The sequence below is a fragment of the Anas acuta genome, chromosome 11 (genome assembly GCF_963932015.1).
Source record: "Anas acuta chromosome 11, bAnaAcu1.1, whole genome shotgun sequence".
In the NCBI taxonomy this organism is placed as follows: domain Eukaryota; kingdom Metazoa; phylum Chordata; class Aves; order Anseriformes; family Anatidae; genus Anas; species Anas acuta.
The window spans coordinates 1,125,316-1,147,696 of record NC_088989.1 but is presented as its reverse complement, the minus strand read 5'-3'; the positions used below and the strand labels follow the sequence as shown (position 1 = coordinate 1,147,696).

Here is a 22,381-nt window from a genome sequence, read left to right as displayed (position 1 = left end):
AAACAAGAGTTTAGATGGTTAGTAGGAGGAAGCAAGTACTCTTTACCAGATTCTGTGCCTTCTGCTAGGAAGGGTCCAGAGCCTTTGGTGAGAGAACAGAGCTGGTTAAACAACCAGCAGCTAGGACATTAAACAACACCTGGCTTGTTGGAAACATGAAATCTAGCAAACATCCCTACTGACCTCTTCTTGCTTTAATGTTCTTGGAGGTCTGAAGGTACTTAGGGAAAAATAAATTTTCAAAACAAAATCTTGATCCTCAGGAATAGCTCGTACAGTAAGTACAGTCTTTATATGTGAAACCATTTCAAAAAGTATGTAATTAACACACTCTTATTTTATATAAAAAAAAAAAAAAAATGTAGGTTTTGCAAAAAATAGTTTCAAGTAGGTACAACAGAAATAACAAAAGCACACACTGAGTATCATTATTGTTACTAAATTTTCAATTATTACTATTGCCGCTGGACTTTAAATTGTTTAAACCATGGCACATAAGAGCGCTGAACTGTGCCCGTAACTTTGGAGAGGGCTGTGATGCTCCCAGTCAGCAGCAGCACCCAAATTCAGCCCGCAGCCGCTGCGGTGCGAAGCGTGTCCAAATGCATCAGCCCGGCTCTTCAGCACGAGCTCTGCCGACCAGGCACCGTGTGTCTTTTCAAAACAAAGCTGGTTCCAGCTGATAACTGCACAGGAAATTATCCCAGCCCCACACACTTCTTGTACTTTCCTCCTCCCTGAATTAAAGCAGTTCAATACCTTGCTCACTTGTCGCCTCCTAAGTATGCAAAGAAATAAGCACCCGTGCACTAGCTGTACATTGCAGCAGAGGGCAAGCTCCCGTAACCCACAGGGAGCAGTTTACAGCGAATTGCTTGGCTATAATTAACAACAGCAGCAAGGCCTCAGAAGCTGCAATGATTTTTATTGTCTTATCAATCACGATGGGCTAGCGTGTTGTTTATATTCCTCATTAATAATGTCACGCCTATAGTGATGGATTGTGCCAGTCTGTGCCCGTATGTTCTCAGGGACCATTCGTGCCGAAGGCTCCCCTTAACTGAACCTTTTATCTGCTAATTAGGGTCAGCTCTCCGGGGCACTCGCTCTCAGCTGCAGCCCTGGTGGAGAAAGACAGCGGGCAGGGAGCCACCTCGCCTCACCTCCATCCCAGGACGGGCATTTCCACCTGCCCCATCCGTGGTCCTGTATGGGCCTTGTCCTGCAGCACTGCCACCTGCCTGCCATGCCTCCTGCCCACCAGCACTCCAAGGAAAGTGGCTGCAGCAGCGCTGGGGGACACAACACCCCCCGGCTGATTACACAGGGATATTTGCATGGGCTGCGTTGTCTTCACGCTTCTGGCAAAAGATCCATGAGGCCATGCTAAAGCAATAAATGTTTTCAATTATCTGCTTAAGGCAACAGCAGGAGGACTGTATCGACTAATACTAAACAGAGGCGTAAATGATCTGCTTTGCAGGAACTGAAGCTCTGTACCTAGTTCCCTTCATCCCACCTAGGAAATGAAAACAATATTACTTGTCTTTCTCCCAGCCTTCCTCCACCTTGTCCACTGAAGAGGAGTTTTCCTGGCAGGGACACGGTGCCAGCTCAGCACAAAGCACACCAGCAGGTCACGATCTTTGCTGCTGCAGCAGCAATGACCAGTGATGAGCAGCGAGGAGCAGCGATAAGCAGCGAGGAGCAGTGGTGGGCAGCAGCACAGCCCCTGCTCCAATGCAAACCGTGGCTGTGCAGCATCCATGTGCCCCAGCCAACGCCACAGAGCAGCCTTGAACCCCCTGCCCTGGTACTAGCTCTGGGGAAACTTCCCCAAAGCTGTTTTTTGGAGTAAAGCATACAGTCAGTCTGATTACATTTAATTGCAAATAACTAAGCATTTAAAAGGGGTTGTTGGTCATCCTTTTGATAGCATTAAATTGCAAGATAAACAAGCTATATGTTGTATTAGGCAGCGCAACAAGACTGTCATTTAGTCAAGAGATGTTATTCGTCTGTTTGGTACCCTATTGTCTACAAATCGTTTGTTTCACTTAGATGAGAAGCTGCAGCTGAATTCCCTAAATCGTTAGAGAAAAAATATGAAAAAAGCATCACGTCTTCATTAGTTCCTAAATGTCTTTTTATGGAAGAATACCAGATTTCCTTCTTTACCTCCTAGGAGATGGAAGTTGTGCCCCAACCAGATCAGCACAGACATGACAGCAGGCCCGTGCCAAAACACTGCCCTCTGCCAAGACAAGCACTTGGGGGATACTCTCCAAAGTCAACATTTGAAGAATAAATGGGAAATTTTGTCTTCTGACTCTTTTTTGCCAAACCGGCTGACATTTTTCAAATCAAACACAGCTTACTTGTAAAGGACCACTCTCATCCGCTTTAGGTTTCCTCCAGACTGTTCGGCTCAGCAAGACTTCCACTCTGATTAGTTTGCTGTCCACCCATAAGCTAGGTTAAGGTTTTAGAAATATTTATTTATTCGAAGAGGATATATTACCTCCACAGGAAAATGAGGCTGGGCGTTATCCTCTGCAGCAATATTTTGAATTAGCTTTTACTCTGTTGCTTCCACTACCTCCCACCTTCAATCAAAACTGATGGGAATAAAAGTTTTTTTTCCTGTTTCACTGGGTAATTTCTTCATACTCCTCTTTTTGCCTTTTCAATACTATGCACTGCATGACAATGAAACCTGGAAAAGTGCCATCTCTACATGAAAACACTGCAGCAGAGGCTTCCTAGTTTGTTTTAAATGAAAACAGAGCTTCTAGGTTGGCAAACAACAAAACTGTGTGAATATTCCCGGGTATCTGCACAGACATAAGGGAGTAAGCATGTAAAATAGTTTCTTCCTACTTCTGGGTGACTTCCAGACAAGGCACGTGGCTTGCTTCACCAGCTTGCCCCTGCCTGTGGTAACACGCAGCTGCTGAAAGCAGTGGCTGAACATGACCTTGACTTCGCAGGAGTTTTTATTTTCACTTGTATTCTTTCAATAAAGAAATGTTACAATGGCAAAGAAAAAGAGAACGGATAAATGGATATGAAAAATGAGCTCTGCAGTTATCCCATATTTCTAAATCCAGACAAGCAAGCTTTCAAGGAGACGCACATTGCCAAATTTTGTACTATTTATAGTATTTACCACATAAACAGCCCTTTAATATACTTCAGAATCTCCTCATTTATCTTCGAGTGAGAAGTGAAGCTCCAAAGCAGCACGTCTGCAGAAAACTACAGCCTGACAAATCTCCCCACTCGCCAAAGCATGCTGCCCGGATCTTCAGGCCTCCAGCAAACCTCAGCAGAGGCTTCAAATCCCAACACCCTTTCAGGACTGAGCTCTCAATTTATCAATAAATTTGCCTGAAAATGCTAGCTGAAAATCAGAATAGGCAATGAGTTTTTGACAGGAGATATTACACGTAACAGATTTGTTTATTTAGACATGGAAATCATGCTCCTGTTTTTGTTGGCAGTAAAACAGAATGACCTCTTTTATTTAAAGTACAGACTTTGGAGTTTATTCATAGTGACTATAAAAGAAAATAATTCAGAGAGACGGGCAAAAATAGTAATCATTTCACAATATGCAAAACTGCACGATCACTATTGTATGGACATCTCCGTGGAAAGATCTGGAAGGAATTAACTGCTACATGTTTGTAGTTCTAAAAGCTGAAAGTGATGCTTAGCAAAACTCATTGGGAAGGTTTTACAAGGCAGATGGATTTACATTGGAAGTAATATTTCAATCTGTAAATAGAAGCGCCATTAACTAGCTGTACTTCAGGATGTGAAGACCTGCTTATGGCTGTATTTAGACTATGAAAATAGAACAGTTTGATTTAAAAGAAAAAAATAACCAATTATAAAATTCATCAGATGAAAATATATCATTAAGTGTAAGTAAATTTTAAAACGGAAGCATAATCAGTAAGTTAGAAAGGAATAACTAATTTAAATCTTCATTTCACCTAAACTCACTTAAAACCAAGATTGAAGAGCAAGATAATTCCTAAAAATGCATCTTACTGGTGTGTCAGCAAAACAGGATATTGGAATTTAATATGAGTAATGGAAGTCAGTTTTAATGACCTCACAGACCTATTTTTCATCCCAATTCTTACCATCAGTGATGAAGCTTAAGTTTTTAAGTCTCTTTGTTATTTCTGCAGCCCTGTAGGGTGCCCCAGCCTCACGGTCACTGTCTTGATGCTGCTGCCAGAGCCTCCCTGGTGCCCGCTGCTGCTCGTGACTGTGTTTGCGGCTGGACCCACCCGCTCCTCATCACATCCACTGGTGTTCAACAGTGCCCAAAAGCTCCTGTGAGCAGCCTGACAGTTGTACCATTTCTGTGACCTCCCCATCATCGCTGTGATGTCTGCGCACAGAAAGCAGCTGGTGGAGGCATCTGTTTGCAAATTAAAGAGCTGCTCCCGTCCAAACCCCAATGCCAGACTTTTGGTCGAATCAACAGGCTAGATAAAATATTAATTGTCATCACACTGGTCTCTGCACCAAGCCTGGCCTAACTTATCTGGACTACAAAAGTGTGGGAACTGAATTAGCGATTTTGCTGGCCACGAGTCCTTGCACATCCCCTGTGACACTTGATCAAGCAATAATATGAGATTACAAGTAAGAGTCAGAGAGTGCTATGAGAGACAGCTCCACGAGTAACATTTAACATCCCTCCATGTTTGTTGGTGTGGTAACTCCACACAGCTTGCCAGAGAAGCTGGAAAGGAAGCATCCGCCTCGGGTAATGTCAGGAGCAGAAATGCTGAGAACATATGGTTCTCGAAAACTGCTCGGAAAAATCTCTGCCAGTACAAGCGCTTGTATATCATACCAATGAAAAATAATGTTTTATTTCCTTTTTTTTTTTTTTAATATCACTTACTAGTATCAGCCTCAAGGTAGCAGCAAGCTGTGCAGTCTGGACCCTCTGGCATCACCACTTTGACATGTTTTGAAAGACCTGTTATTCTTTTGAACATCAGTTAGATAAAGAAACAGGATGTTTGTCAGTCAGGCAACACAAACATTTTAACTTTGCTCACGCCAGCCTGTGTTCTTTGTTGACAATTTTGTCAAGCCAAGCTGACCTGAAGGTACAACGCCTGAAGGAATAGAAGGAATATGGCTTGGGCATCCTGTGAAATGCAGCTGATGTGTCATACGCACTCCATGATGGGGGTCTGTGCAGCTTGTCATATGATTTGGAATGACTGGAAATGTCAACTCAAACCATGGGAGAGCAGATGCAACCTTTGTTTTAACGTTCTGCACCTTTACATTCAGGTATCTTGGTGGCTTTTCCTTTCTCCACAAACAGCCATCAAGGTGCTCTCCTTGCCACGCCTGCTATGCAAATAAAAATCAACGATTTTGTGCAAAGTACTTCATGAATTGAAACAACTGAAAAACAGGCAAGGAAGCTGATGTCAAATATTTGCATTGGGAAAGTATATATTTTTAAAAAATCCCAATATTGAGATTACTGCTGATGCTATGGTTTATTATGCTGGCCTGCGCTGTCCCCTGGTCCTTGGCTTGCTCTCTGTACCCATTTGTTGCTTCTGGTTAGACAGTGCAGTGCTTTGGGCATTTGATATATTTTGTTTCTTTGCTTCTGCAGCATCTGCACAAGTGGTTTAATGGTCTGTCACTAAAGCAACATAACACTGAATCAGACGAAGAAAAAGGGATGGAGATTATTCTTCTCTTCCACACAAATCATGCACCATTCATTAGGTCTGTATCAATAAAATTAAAGAGCATTAGAGGCACTTTAAAGAAGGTAAGAACATAAGTCAACTTCTGATGGAAAGTAAAAGAAATACCCTTTTATTCCTGAAAATACAGCCTAACACATTGCTTGCTAAATTGCTGCATTCAGGCATGCTTCTTGAAGTAAACACGTATATGTGGGCATCCTACAAATGCTAGGGAAGATCTTTAGCGACAAATTCTGCCTGTCACTTCAAAGGATTCAGCTTCACCTCTAACAGTTACCACAAGAAATTCCTAATTATAAATCATATTTGATTAGTTATAGGCTAAGACAGTAACAATTTATCGTAACAAAGCTGGGATTGCACTGTTTTCTGGCCCAGAATAATTAAAAATCTCACGAAAAGCTTCACCATGCAAAACTGTCTCCTACTTTTCTGGTTGCGGTAGTCAGGGGGGGTTGGGAATTCCGGTCTTTCATATGAACTTGAAGCTGTTTCTCTGTCAGAGCTTTCATACCTTTCCCAGCTCACTCATTCTTGCTCTTTTTGCCCCGTCCCCACCTCTGCCTTCAGAGCTCTGCTTTTGTCGATGTCAGTGCAGGCTACCTGAGAAGGAAGCTGCTCCTCTAGGAAAAAGGATTCCTTGACCTTGCTCAGCTGGAGATGGACTAGATGATTCATCAGGGTTATCTGGGATTTAGATTGAGCTGGATGTTGTCCGCTTTATACTGCGGACCATCTTCTACAGGTATGCTGTAAGAAAACTTTGTTTTCTGTGAAACAGAAACACTCAGAGAACTGTATATGTTTCAGAGAGAATATAATTTCCTAATCGATTTTGTCATTCAGTACTTCAAATCTGTTTGTGCAGAGACGTAATTACAACAATTCAAATTAGTCCAGCTTGAGTAAAAAGTAGTGGAACAAAAAACAAATGTGGGAAATTAAGTCTATTAAGGAAAGCAATTTTTGCCATGCTGGGAAGAACTGACCTCCACACAGAATTCAGAATGAGAAGCCGAAGTAAAACAAGGTTTCAGCCAAATTTCAAGGTTGCTAAAAAATTCTGCCAGAGAAAGTCTCAATGATCTACAACTGAAAGGAAAATAAATCCAGGACTGAAAGGAACAAACAACCCAGAGAACAGTGGGGGGGGGGGGGGAAATGGGAAAACAGTATGGTGAACACAACAGAGAATGGAAAAATTTGCGACCACAAACCCACACACTATTCCAAGCCCTGGAGCCTTGCTATCACCAAAGCAAAGTGCAAAGTATCGATATTTTCCCTATCAGCTCACAGAAGGATAGCTATAGGCTTCGTGTTTTACGTCTGAGATGAGAGAACTGCACAGATTGCACTGGAAATGTCCTTGCCAAAAAGCACATGGCAACACTTTCAACTAATTGTGAGCATAATTATTCACATCTCTGCAGACCTCTCCTTGGGCATCTCATGTGCTTTTCATACAAAGATTTCTCTAAGCCACGTACTCAGGCATATTTGAACCTGCTGTGAGAATCCACAGCTGCTGGCTAAGGAATATGAAATTCTTTTGGAAAAGTATTTATTTTTCTTTAAACTAAAAACACTGAAAATATTTTGACCAGATGTAAAGCTGCTTAGCTGTCTTCATAAAAGATGTTCCTGCAGATGTTACCGCATTTCTCTACATGCTCTAAGCTGCTGCACAGGCACCACGCATTAATACACACACAGCGTTTGCCCCAGCGACCCCGGACAGCGGTGTAGTTACAAAAACCATTCCTTTGTGAGGCCGGCAGGCCAAGCCCTGCCCTGGGTTTGAGCTAATTATGAGACAGAAGCTTATGAATTATTTAAATGACCACAAATATGTTTTCAATTAATGTTTGTATTAGGTTTTTCCTGGCACTGCAATAAAGCATGCAGCAAGGGGAGCGGGCGTTCTGCAGAGCAGTGAAGCCCCTGACAGAGGTCGGGCCCTTGGCCACAGCATGAGGGGAGCACACCCACAAACCATCCAGCGAGAGGTTTGGCGCAGGCTCACGGAGCAAACAGATCAAATAAAGGACATACAGGAGACCCTCTCAGGAAGAAGAGAAGCAGCAGACCACCTCCTGAGTCCACGCTGCAGAGCTGATCGCATTCATTCCAGAGGTGTTGGCAGTCTCGTCACATAGGAGGAAGAGCTGCACAATTACACCGAGGCAGCAAGTCCTCCCTCAAACAGCAGATGGAGAAAGAAAATAATGCTGTCTTAGCCTCATGATTCACTTTCTGCAATCTTACTCCTTTTCCCCCAGATTGTAAAATTTAAAATTAATGCCGGACACCCTTTATCCCATTGAATTTCTGCCACTTCAAAGATTTTTTTAAAACATAAAAATGCTTTTGCCTGTATCTCTGTTTTCCTATCTGCTACGGTACATTACCCATTAAACCTGGGCCTTCCTCTGTGATAACCTGAAAGCAAAGACCTGCTTGGAACAAGTTCTCTCATGTTTCCAGCTCACTGTCCATATTTTGAAGAGGTTGCCTTGCATTTCGGGGCGTCACACTGACACTGCCCTGCGACATGCAGGGCTGATGCAGGGTGACAGCTCCCCACCGATGCAAAAGGGGCCAGCACCTTGCTGGTGGGTGACCTATGCAATATTCCCTGATGTGACCTGACGATGGAAAAAAAAAAAAAAAAAGACTTGGCAAATGAGTTATAAAAAACTTTCCAGACTTACAGCTTAAGAAACTCAGCCTCTCTTACTTTATCCACAAGAAGCCTGAACCCAAAATCTGCACAGAAAAGTCATCTCTGAAGGTCGGTAGCTTTTAAAATCAAAGTAAAGAAGTGTAACAAGACACATGGGACCAGAAACTGAACAAAACCAGGCTAGAAATCAGCATTTGCTCTCACTCGGGAGGGGTACATACCATGGGAACAACTTAAAAGGAACACTGTTGGGTTTGATTGCTTTGTATCTTTTTATCAAGTTTCTTTAAATGTCTGGCCAAAGAGAATTATATGATTGAGAAATTCAGGAGGATTTTGAAGCTTAATTTGCAAGAGGCAGAATCGAAGCTCTTAAGAAAGCTCTCCAGCCTCAACATCACCGTGCTGAACTTTATAACCACAGAATAGAACATTACAGGAGCTGAGGTGAACACCAAGTACCCTGACAGCCTGGAAAAATCATGGGAATTGTCATCAGCAAGACAGACTGCCTGGTCGCTGCCACGGACAGACCCGGGGCTGAGATGAACCAGTGCAGATGGTGATTGGGGTCCTCTGCCTGCCACCACCAGTGTCTTTGTAGCACATGAAGAATCCCTTTCTTTTACCCAATTTTTGCTAGATGACAATATCAGGTTTTAGCACTGTATTTCCAATTACTAGCAATAGCTAAAGTATCATGAATTAATAAAAATACAAGTTGGCAGGCTTTTTCAGTATTCCGTTGTCAGTCTAGTTACAGTCATGCAAATTGGGATATGAGAAAAAATGGGATAGACACTGCTGAAACACTACAATAATCACCAGATAATAGACAAGTGGACATGAGTTTCTGTATAAAATATTTAATAATTTTAAATCAGTTAAAAGCTGATGATGCATGCATGCTGCTTTGCAAAGAGAGTAAACACAAGGACTCTGCTTTGCAGACCTTGCAATTAAAGTGTCACCTAGTTTACATACCTAAAACGGGTTGCAAGCATTTAGTTTAAGGTAGTGAATTCTTAATGAGCTGGATTTTTTTTCTATTGATTTATTATTCCCCAAATATACAACAGCTAACCACAACAGCAGAGCTCTAAATCTTCTGAATGGTTTGGGCAGTACCAAGTGCTCCCTTTTGTGAGCGCATCATCTCAGAAAAAGCGAGGTGGGACTGCAGAGATTACAAAATACACGCAGCTCTTCCAGCAGTCCTGCTGGCCTCCCAGGAGCAGGTGGAGGGTGAGCCCAACACACACCATTCCTGGGTCAGCTTCATCCTGCTTTACCTGCATCAGATACTGAGCTTTTATAGGATTTTTACACAGAAACCTCCTCCTCTGGGATAAACATGGCCTTTCAAAGGGTGCACTCGAGTGTTCACATCATCTAGGTTGTCATAAAGATGTGTTCCTCATATGAGAAGCTGGGACAATAAGCAGTAACATAATCTGTTACAAAGACATTTTCATCAGCATTAAATGTCTTCAACATAAACTACAAGAACTGTTAGAAAATATTTTGGGGGCTGCACCTATGACAGCTACAATTTGTTACTGGAGAAAAAAAAAAAACTCCATGCAGAATTAATTTTTCAATGTCCTATTCATCACTTCAGATACATTGTTTTGTGGATATTGATGTACTCAGAATTATAACAATTAAAGAGGTTTAGCAGAAACCCCTTCCTCTTTGCGAAACGCGGAGCCTCCAGCTTGCACAAAGGGGGGAGCTGGTGGGGCTCAGCTCGGTGCTCGTGGGAATGCCAGGTACCCCAAACCTGTCCGTCTGTTGCAGGGTTTGTGCTGGAGCCAAATCAAACTGTCAGCACCACCAAGGCTGGCCTAAAGGATGGGTTTTGCAGTCAGAGCAAATTCAGGTAGATAAAAGCAGCTCTGGCTGCACCTTCCTGCCAAATAAAGCACCTTCTAAGAGCAAAAATACCAAGTAGAGTTTTGAAATAAGCAGCTAAAATGTTGCTAAATCATTTAAATGTGTTAACTTTCTGCAGATGAAACAACTGTGAGCACACATCCTGCTGTCCCCAGGCCAGCCCTGCTCCCAGCGGGTGAGCAGCGAGGGGCTGCACGCACGGAGCCATGCTGCAGGGCCTAAAAATCAACCCATTCTTTTTTTTTTTTTTTTTTTTTTAGTATCTGGAGATTTTTATAATTCCACAGCAGTATATATATTTTTTTTTAAGTGCTGCAAGATAACTTTCACAAAACCGGAATTTTCAAAGCAATTTTCACACTAGTTGTCACTTTCAATCACAGGCGAGGAAATGTCTATGCTAATCCTAAATTGGATTTTGAAACTGAGTAAACTGAAATTTGACAGAAACATTAGTGTCACAATAATAGCAATAATCAAGTCAGTGGGCTGATGGGGATTGTGCATAAGTAATGAATTTAAATGTATTCATTGCAGATTCCAGAACTCGCATAATGTAATATTCTCACAGTGAAAAATTAATACCGTTGAGGACTTTGCAATATATCTCTTGCCAAAGAGGGTAAATATTATGGTGCCCCTATTAGCAACTGCACGAACTCATTACTTTCTTACTGCAAGATCATTAAGGAATAAATGCAACTAAGAGGCACACGGACCAGTACAAACCACAAGGAAATCAGCAGCTGGGGGGCTGACAGCACTAAAGGCAGCGCCAGACCTGAGCCCCAGTAACACCAGAAATGTTTTGGGAAGCCAGGGGATGCTCCCGGTGTGTGGCACAGACAGAGTTGGAGGACAACCACAGAGGCTCTGCTCGTTTCCAGCCCTCTTTGTAGCTCCCCTGCCCCGCCACGGCCCACGCACACTGCAGCATGGGGACACAGAGTGCTCCTGGTCTGCAGAAAGCCCACAAAACAGGAAAGGAACAGACAGCCCAGGCGGATGGAAGCAGGTCAGCTTTTGGGGGGAAATCTCAGCACACAGCCTTTTCTTTCAAGCAGCTTGTTTTTTTCAAGGTCACCTTTGTCACATTACTTTATGGTTTGTCAACATCTCCCTGCCACCTGCCTGAGAAATTCAATTCTCCTTCCAACAGGAAGACCGGAGCCATACTGATTTTCATTACATTTTACACTGTTGTCCTGCACATGGACACCTTCACCCTTTGACGAGTACCAGTGGGTGAGACCGGGGCTGGAGCGGAGGCGATGGGGCTGCAGGACACCGCTGTGCACTTGGTCCCCCCAAGGACGTGCTCGTCTCCATCCTGCTCGACGTTCCCACGTTTCCAAGACACCTGCATGCAGAGGAGGGGGAACCTACGGCTCCTGCTGGGGAAAAAGGCTGTGGGTGGGAGGAAGGCAGCACTGCTCTCCTCTCCCTCGGAGCCATCGGCAGGGCCAGCAGCGTTGTGCCGGGGCTGGCAGGACAAGAAGCGCCGGGTGCCTGCTGCCCATGGGTGCCACCGGGTGCTGGCTGCCACGGCTCAGCCCAGGCACTGGCAGCTGCTGCTGCACACCAACACCAAAATCTCCTCAAACCTTATTTTATGACTAAATGCAGTCTTTTTTTCTTTTTTTTTTTTTTTTCTTTAATGCAATCTTCATGGAATTATGTCGGTCTTTCTTGCTCGTTTTTACAAAACGGATAAATTAATACCCATAAAAAATATTTTAGTTTTTATTCTCAGGGTATTGTTGTCTCTCCCCTTTACTCTCTTTGTACTTTCAGTAGCACTGTAAAAGGAATGAAGAAAAATAAATGGTGTATCAGCCATTTCAAGGACAAAATTTAAAGTTTTTTAAATTCTCTTTATTTAAGGGTTTATTATCGTTCATTATTTCCATGACATCAAAGTGTTTTTTCTCAAGTAAGCAGTCAGCTTTCAAAACACGGGAAATGGGAAGAAAGTCAATTTTACAGAACATAGTCGTAAATTAAATGTTACGTTTTTCCAAGTGAAAGCGTTTAAAAATGAAATGCATAGAAAAAAAAATGAGCACTTCTTAACTTAAACTAAGATGGCTTAAAACATACAAGTGAGTGATGTTCCTACTGGCAGTTAAGGATGGAGATCATATCTGCATCTTTCTTTCTCTCTTTTCCTTTTCTGTATTTTATACATTTATCAGAACGTGTGCTTAATTTCAAAATACACTGTAGGTCTAAAATTGGAAACAAAAATATTTATTTAAGCAAACACAACCTGCCCTGTCCTGGCTTCAGCCCTCAACCCAGCCAGCCCTTGTGGCACACACCTCCACACGCCTGAGTTTTCTCAGGAAGAAGCTATGAATGGAACAACAATATCAATTATCAACGGTACTGTATATAAATAAATATACTACCAGGTATCAAGTTTCAATTTCGAGCAGCTCTGTCTTCCACTATTAATCACCCAACCCCACAGCCTGGCTCTCTCACTACATATAGCAATTTATGATAATGCAAAAGCCAATACCTGCTTTAAATGGTTCAGTGAACCGTTAAAAAAATTACACCGACTTCCAGTTACCGTTTGTCCTGCTAGCTTTCAATCATAGGTAATTTTGCCTGTGTAAGATGCAATTATTTGAAAACGAAATATGAGAATGTTTGCGTCACCCAGATCTTATTCCAGAGGTACCAAATTCGCGTGTTCTCCACCCGAAAATGTCCTGTCCACCAGGGAGCAAGGAGGGCTTCCAGGGAGGAGCTGGTGGGCAGCCCCTGACCCTGGTAACCCACACGCTGCTGCTGGCACATCACGGCATCACGCTGAATGCTGTGGATCTGTCCACCAGGTGCCAAAAATATTCCCGGGGCGCAGGCAGCCACGGTCCCCATGTGTGCACGGGGCCGGCTGCTGGCATGGGCACAGCAGCACCGAGGAGCACTGGCCAAGGAGGGGTGGCCCGGCTGGGATCGACGGAGGAGCCGCTGCTCTGAGCTGGCGCCTGCTCCATGCCAAACACAAAGCGCGACCCCGTGGCTCTTCATCAGAAATGAAAACAGCGTTTCAATCAAATAAAACGTTTCATTCCACATGAGATCACATTTTTTCTCCTTTCATTTTCGGGTCAGTTAACTGTTATCGTGCTCTCAGTATAAAAGCGTAAGGCTGTATTTAGAAAGAAAAGCACCACTTGAAAGCATCAAGTCAAGAAGTTCCCTGCTAAAAACGTCAGAACAAAGGGCTTCACGTTTCATAAAAACCTTTTTCCATCAGCCTTCTGACCAAAATTCCATTTTTCATGGATTTGTGAAGTTTTGAATAACCCTTCGCCCACAGTTAGCAAAGGCTGCAGGGAGTCGGAGCACGCCGGGAAGGACAGACCCGATGGCCAGTGTGCCTGCTGAGCGGGCCTGGCACAACGGAGGCACAGAGGAAAGCAAGGAGGAGAATCACAAAAGCACGGCCACAGAGCTGTGCTGATGTGCACGTTTTCAGGGACAGTCCCTAACTCTGCTGAAGCAATGCTTGGTCTGGGATTTTCTCACTTTCCAAAGCTCCCCAAAGTTGGGTTTCTGTCTCAGACGTGGAGAAATGTCTCCCTGGTTTCCAACTATTTTCTGTAGTTCCTTACACCTACAGAAGAAAAAAAGAGGTCACCAGCCCAGTGCCTCTCAGCCCCAGCTCATGTCACAAAAAGCAGGACTGAGGAACGGGCGATAGCTACACCCAGGATCTCCTTCTTGGTGACGAGGGCCCCTCTTGTGGCCATGGGAATCTGTACCTGGGTGCGAGCCCCTTCTGGCACCATCATTAAAGCACATCTTTTCCCACAACCTGCCCAGAACTCAGCTTGCCAGTTACTATTAGAAAACGGTATTACATTTTAAAATGCCAGAACTTCATCTGTTTTCCTCCAAGCTCAATTTCACCCATATGAATTCAGTGTCTGGGAGAATTTCATTATATAAACTGTCAAACCCAGATCCTCCCATCCCTACTGCTGCTGGGTTCAGTCCAAAATGCAATGATGTAAAAATAAAATTCCTATTGACTTCAGGGCTTTGAGGCAGACCTATCGATTTGTTATTTCTCCCTGTGTCTGTCCCGTTGACATTAAAAGAGCCAACTGTGCAGTAAAGTTTTATTTCATGTAAATAAGATTGACAGAATCTAGCTCAGTACCTTAAAGATAACACGGAGGCGTAACAGGACTCGGCTGGTTTTGCCAGAGAAGAGACGACTCTGGGGAAAATGTTTGTTCTTTGCAAACATGCCAGGGACGGGAAACAAATTCTGTGACAATATTTGCTTAGAAAGGGTAAATATAAATTGGCCTTCAGGGATTTGGGCCGGGATTGGAGATTTCCCAGCACCTTGGCCAGGAAACCAGTGGAGCTCAGGGGACAAGGTGTGCCCACCCGCGCCTTACTGCCCCATGGCGCAGCCTGCACGCCGCTCCTGCTCTGTGTGAGTGCTTCTCATCCCAAAATGCTGCTGCCTCCTCTTCCAGATGAAGAAAATGCAGCTCAGTAACACTGTGGCTACGGCTCCCCACGTGGCAAGCACGTGCCCTCCTGCTTAACCTGCATCAGCACTTGTGCTTTGCAGCACGTGCAGGAGGGGCTGTCCTGGAGGGCAGCTGTCCAGCCCTGTTCCACTGAGACATTAGCATACACTGTGGTTTTCCTTTACATGCAGACACAGGTGTGCAATACAGAAACCTGGATTCCAATATCCACGTTGGCCTCATCCTGTTTTCTTTGCAGGCTCCAGGCTGCTACGGGGCAGGCGTTAAGCCCCTCGCACTGTCACTGTGCCCAGCCACTGAGCAGCCCTTTTTCTGCCGACCCCGGGGAGCCCGCAGTGAAGGCAGCATCACACCAACACCTCTACCTTTTACAGCACACCCCTAAGTTCCTGGTTCTGGAAACAAGAAAAGGAAGAAAGGCAAGCACGAAGGAAGATGTTTGGGTTCCTGGTGGAGCCTGGCCGCAGCCGTGTCGCCCCAGCCCGCTGGCCGTGCAGCCCCTCGGTGCGCTTGGTCCCCGCCTCGCCGCCCAGCACCCTGCGGTATGGATGGCTGCAGGCATCAGCTGCTCTCCTCAGTCCCGATTCATGTGCAGCAGATGGTGTCAATGACACCCCTTTTATTTTCTGGATGAATTCATATCACCCTGCCAAGATGCTAATTTTTGTTGCTAGTCGTTGTGCATCGTGTTACCGGCTACAAAAAATGGCTTTGCCTTCAGATGGAACAATAGTGCAGTCACGGGCAGGTTCGAGTTATAATGAGTCATTAGTTAGAGCAGGTTAAAGTTAATTATGGGATTTGACTAACTAACTTTATTTTGATCCTTTGGTTTTGCTTGTGGGTTTTGGTGTTTTTTTTGTTTTCATGCTTACCCCTGTTTTCACGCTGCCTGTTACGTACAGCAGCAGACCTTTCTGATGCTTACTTGGGTATCGTTTTGTAAAGTGAATGTTTGTCACTAACTTCCCAATAATGGTAAAGAAATCTCTCTCTGCCCAGACTTGTAATACCTCGAACCAACCCAGTAACAAAGGAGCAGGAAACATCTCCCCGCTCACCTGTCAGCACCCCGAAGCACAGCACACCCCATGCAGCAGGGTGACCCAGCTCTTCTCCATGGCCCCCTGCAAACGTGCTCCAGGTGGAGTTTTTTGAACTTTTTACTCACACTGCATGCATAGATGCACTATGTACATGCATCTACACATCAACATGCTTCTCCAGCTTACTTGTGCAGATGCTGCGGAAACACGGGGTTTCTTTCTCCCAGAAGTCAAGGCGTACCATAACTATTTGCTCCCCTTCACCCACCGGGGCAGTTAATTAGCCTAACCTGATACAATGCGCTTTGGACAAATCCATAATGGTTGTTTTGTTTTGATTTTAGTCACCTCTTCCGAGCGTTATGGATTGATTTTTTCATTAATTAATTTGAAAATCTTCCTGAGAATTCGTTAGGCTTTTCAGTCAATAATACACTAGACTGCATTTCTTGCCCGTTTATTTTTAGGATCTGTATTTGCATTTTGGTAGTTCTGAGACCTCCTCTGAGCTCCACAAGCTGTTAAAAATAATTGCTACTTGTTCAAAAATAGGTTTGATTAATTCTTTCTAATTCTAAGGAGAATTTCCTCAGATCCTGTGCCCTGACCTATCTAGCAGATCCAAATAAACTCTTGCCTGTTTGCTCTCTGTTCTGGCTCCTTATTCTATACTCTGGTCAAAATTAACCGAGTTATCAGGATACTTTAGACACTTTTGCTAGCAGCCACTCTATATTTTCTCTCCTATCTTCTTATTTCCAACGTATTTATAACACTACCTCCTCCTGCTTTTTATCTTGCTAAATGAAACACATTTTTTGCCTTAGGCTTTTCATTTTACCCTTATTTTCCTTCACCATCATTTCTCATCAAGTGTCCCTGTCTTCACTTTTGCACAACTTCTTCAGTTTTCAGCTCCTAAAACAGCTCCCGGTCTTTCCAAAATGGCTCCCATGACACTGCTACCATCCCATGCTGCTGTGTGCTGAGAGGATCTCTTTCAGAACCTGCCTTTTCTTACCCCTTAGATCATCATCCTGAGGGATCCTACCTCCCAGCTCCCTGTGCCTGCCGAGGTCTGCATCTCCAAAGTTCATCACACTTATTTCACTGCCCAGGTTTCTTTCTTTCCTACAAAAGTAGCCCCTGTCATTTCATCATCAGCCTCTCTCAAATTTCCCATCTGCCTTCAGTTCCCCATCAGTGCTTCCCTGGTAATCAGAACTCCAAGGATAGACCCTCTCCTCTGTGCATTAAACTGCCTCGTGAGTGATAAGGGTTCTTTGCTCCCGTGACCTTCTCTTTGTATCAGCAAGCAGGAGGACTTGCTGCTGGGCTCAGCACTGGTGCAAAGCCGCTCGCTGGCTGTGAGCAATGCACCAGGCATCTCGCTGGCATGCACGTCCCGTGGTGCCCATCCCTCAGCAATGATGCGGCAGCAGATTCTCTCCCCCTGAGAGCCTGTGCTGGCTGATGGCTTCTACCTCCACTTCTCCATCAGAGGAGAAGGAAGCCAACATGCTGCGATTAAATTATCTGGGCACGGGAGACTTGTATCTTTCAGAATCAATCCAGTGAGTGTGGAAAGGGGAAAACTAGGATAAACACATAAAGGGAAATTCTGAAAGCCCCAAAGAGTGGCAAGCTATTTATTTCCCATTAAAAATCACTGACAGCTGGGTACTTAAACACCCTTCATAGTTTGGAGAATCTCCTTCAGGTTAGATGCCAGTAAATATTTCTACTCCTTCTCCCTCTGCTGGTACGTTGAGAACAACTACAATCAATAAAGATAACTTGAAGCTTTCAGGTACTAATGCTGAATTACAAGCAGTCAGTTTCTTTTCCAAGTCCTACAAATCCTCTAATACACAGAAGTTAACCTCTCAGTCTCAGGACTCTGAATGCTTTGCTGCTGTTCACCCTTCTGCACTGTTTGATTGTCTCCCTTCCCTGGATGGGCTGTCAAAGTCAGAAGTGCTTCATTTTCTGAGATAAAGAACAATATATTTGGGAGTGATGAAGAAGAAAAAGAAGAAAAAGCACCTTGCAATTAAATATTTTAATAGACATTTCGAAGATTTTTTTCAAAGGATTTAAAATTAATGTTAACAATAGTATGCATCAAAGGGCTCAGGCTGAACAATACCTATCACTTATTCTGATTAAGAATCTTAAAAATAATACCCTATAATATTTTATACCAGCATCTCTTTTTACTCTTCTAGACTAGGCAGACTTTTCTGAATAGCTGTGCAGAGCAGCTCTAAAGACTCTCTCTTCCCATATTCATACCAAGCAATCAGTTTATGATGGCTTTAGTAAAACTTCTGGATGATGTGCAGCTGCAGTAACTTTTCTCCTGGGAATCTGCCCAACACCAGCTACATACCACCAGCCTTCAGATCAGAAGAGACGTTGGGTCTTTTACTGTCTCCCACTATGCCACTGCCAACTAATTTTTGATTTCATTAGGTAGCAATTATGACAGGATACCAAAGACAAATGGAAGTACAACAAAATGATCACAGGCAATCCTACACCATACGTTATGCTCAGCACCCTATGTACTGCCTCTGGCATGTGACCACAGGAAAGCTGGGATTTATAGTGTTGATTTTCATTGGATTCCAGTGGAGAAGAGTTTCAGCAAGGAGCCTGAGGTCCTGTTTTATGACTGTAAACCCAAAGTTATGACTCCTTACTTGCACTGAATTGCGCATTACTCCAGAGTTAGTCCCAATGAGGCAGTGATTTTTTTTCCTGGGTACAGACCTACTCAGTGAATGCAACTGAGGTTTGTGGAGTAGTCAACACAACCTCATCAACCGTCCAACTGCTGTTTTGGCCCTCTTTCTGATTTGCTAACAGATACAGACAGCCCTTTGCACAGAGGTGAATTTCAAATGGCACGAGTGACTAAGAAGTTACAAGCAGTCTTATAACTCTTAAAAAATATTAAGTGCAAACATTTATATTGGTTAGAGATATGAATAACAAACTTTTCATCAGTATAAACAAATAGAACAGCCTTGTTTATAATTTCCCTCTAATTTTGATCTATAATTTTGCTCAAATTCATGCAGATGTTCATCATAACCTCTGTGGCAGAGCTTCCAAAAATGTCACAGTTGGCACAGACACTGCCTGTCATGACTTCAAACTGCATCGCAGCAAACCTCAAGGCTTCTGCAATGTGATCTAAAGCAAAGTTCAAAAAAGTTCAAAAATTCAAGCTATTGTGCTTCAGTGTGGCATATGGAATACATACCACTCAACCAGGTTATTATCGTATCTGAGACTATACAGATTCCTGGTAAGAAAACATTATTTCCATTACATTTGGCTTAAGCCCACTTATAATTAAGTTACTTATCCATGTGTTGGTGTGAAACCACCCTACAACATAAGTGCAGCAATAAGCTAGAACAAAATCTTTAAATAACAATTGTCAAGTGAGAAGATATATATAGAATATATTAAAATTAATAGTGTTCATCCATCTTTCAAAACAAGTTTAATAGGCCTGCTTCTTCTGGAAAATCTGTGTTACACTCATTGAACATTTCTTTTTCATTAAATTTGAACCTTGTGGCAGAAATAAAATATACAATCAAAGAAGGATGGCTGTTTTGATCAGTTTTCAGACGTTTATGCATTACAAGAAAAAGGAAATGCACTAAGATTCACACAGAGACTCATACTGTTGACCACTGGAAAGGAAGCTTTATAAACTCAGAGTAACGTAATCAGAAATGACAGCTTGAGCATAAATCTTATTAAACAGATATTGTAAAACAGGCTTATAAAGAAAGAAAGAATTCCTAGCATTGGGGATATTTATATGAAGATTGGACAGAGAATTACAAAATAGCATGCAGGGAGCAAGCTGTTCAAGCCACATGCCATATGAGAGTAAACACAGTGAGATCGTAAGCATTGTGACTCATTGCTGAAATGTCACAGTCTGCAATAAGAGTGGTTGACCTTGAAATATGAAATATTTCCTCTTTGAATATGCCTTATACGAGTACAGTCTACTTGTTTCTTTTTTTTTTTCTTTTAAGCAATAATAAAATGCCCAACAAAAAATGTTGACCTTGCATACAGATCTCAGAAGAGCTTGCTATTTAGTAAAATTCTCATCACAGTGGATGTGATGAGAACATCAATACATTCCTACTGAGGAAAAAATTGAACGCAAATGCGTGTGATCTTAGTACGTAAAACTTGTTTGCCTTAACTCATAGGTGTACCACTACTCAATCGCAAATATTCAGCCAAATCTCTGGAAATAACAACGTTCATCCATGCTGTTTTCTGTAGTTCTGATTCATTAGTCATTAGACCATTACTGGGTACTGTGCAAGTGGCTGGTAAGACCTTTGGCCACCTGTTATGATTAAATAGTTGAAACAATCTACCTGTCTCTGAGGAGCAGAAGAAACTTCTGGTCATCACTGACAGCAGGAGACCTAAAAGAAGTGAACAGGTTTAGTTGATGAGAGAGCACATTAAATGACTTTCCTGTAAGTAATTAGACAGGAAGCCAAACTGTTCTTGGTTGATGCTTAGTGCACAACACTTGATGTAGTTTTCAAAGTACTGTTTTATACATCCAGTCCAAAAAACTTATGTAGCTGGACTGGTGCATGTATGGAATCACAGCCATGACAGTTTGAAAAGCATTGCTACTAAAGCAATTCATTATCTGAAATGCTTCCAACCCTTTGCAAAGAGATCTAACCTCATAAAGAAACCATTATCCTCAAGTTTCTCAATACACTGTATTTTCAAATTCATTGCTGACTCTACTGTATTTTCTCTTGGATCCTTTATAGACATCTCATTTATCTTTATTGGATTTTCTTTCATTTGGCTTCAAAGTTAAATGCCAGAGAAGTTAAGCTGTATCAGAGAAGTAATCAGTGCATAAAGTCTGAATCTTAGGAAAGTGTGTCCTATCTTGCTGAAAAAGCAGAATATTGTGAAGAGAGATGTGCTAAAGAGCTTGCCTCAAACAGTGCTATCTGTGTGCGCTGTCACAGGTGAAAGAGCTGGATAAGACGTGCTTGCACTTCAGAAATCTGACTCAACAGAAACTCTTGTCTGTAAGTTATCAAGTGTTGCCAGGCTCCTGGGACTCACATGAACACAAAGTAGTAAAACATTAGGAAAACAGAAGACTGTAAAGCCACAGAACTGAGAGCTGCTGCAGACAGGACCCATGGCCATGGTCATTCTTTGGCATGGAAAGCCCAGAGGTGAGGTCAAGGCTGGGAGAGTAAGAAGATGCCTCCTTCCTACAGGGATTTGTGGCTTGATTTAGGGTTCCCGATGTTGCCACCTCCAGTCCCACTTGTATTTAGGTGGTATGAAGATTAAAAGAGCAATGGAATTAAAATTTTAATTTTTCATCTCCTGGATTATTTAAACATTTTTCAACACAGAGGAGATCATAAAGACACTGTTCACAGCAACCAGTGAATAGTAGGCACTACAGAGGCTACTCTGAGACACTGGTTCCTCTTTTTAGACTTCCTTTTGTAAAATGTATTTGTAAAACAGCTATACAGAAGCCTTGCACTTGACTTCTCAGATCTTTCATACTATTTGCCTTAACACAATTATTTTAGCCTCAGACATCATTAAGCTTCACACATTTATTAAGCTAATAGCTACTTTACACATGCTGCACCTAAGCTTACACAGACATACTTCAAATACTTAACATTTGTCAGACTACAGCATTTATTGTGCTTTTTCTACACTAAAGATGCAGAAGAGTATAGCTATGTTGAATACGTAATTCCTCATACCATTATCCTTTTCAATTGCTCACAGAAAAAGAATCTTCCTCCCCACCCTGCTCTGCTGCTCAGATGTCACAGGCAAAGATGAAAAGTGAATCATTTTGTTCTGCTGCTCCAAGCTGAGAACAACCCAAAATAACATGTTTCCATTGCGTATGAGAATATCCCACCCACGTGAGGATGGCAGTGAGCTAAACCACTGCAAGGCCCCACACGCTCCCCTCTGCCACCAGGGGACACGTGCAGAGCACGGTGGCACCCCGTGGCCAGGGCTGAGTAGGCACAAGGAAATATCAGCCATCCCCAGACCTCAGAACTGAAACTTGCATGAAGGGCAACACATACAGACAGCACACAGGTAAGGGACTGCAAAGAAAAACGGAGGTAATAGCAGATGGTTGTGGTTACCACTGCACTGGGAGCTGAATCTAGCCAATGCCTAGGTCCTTGGCTCTGAAAACTGGATAGCTCAGCGTTTAAGCTGCCTGTGGGCTGGGACTGCACTCAAAGAGCCTTTAAAAATTGTAATCAGTAGTAACAGAGCCTATAACACTGGAATAATATGTGCTGCTTTGCACATTGTAATTTAAGCTGCAGTTGGCAGTATGTGAACCTGCGATAACAAAACAACCCTTCAGCGTTTGAA

General features: G+C 43.1%; 1 long non-coding RNA gene across 2 annotated transcripts in view; it reads right to left on the bottom strand.

Moving 5' to 3' along the window:
• Positions 1 to 22,381, bottom strand: part of LOC137862621 (uncharacterized) — a 63,475-nt gene that overhangs the window by 8,127 nt on the left and 32,967 nt on the right. Inside the window, exons 3-4 of one of the 2 annotated variants that reach the window (XR_011100430.1) lie at positions 20,347 to 20,397; positions 17,909 to 19,123 (exon numbers count right to left, since the gene is read on the bottom strand). This is a non-coding gene — a long non-coding RNA (uncharacterized lncRNA). Of the gene's footprint in view, positions 1 to 17,908; positions 19,124 to 20,346; positions 20,398 to 22,381 lie in introns of those variants that run through there. The other variant, XR_011100431.1, reaches the window with a different exon arrangement.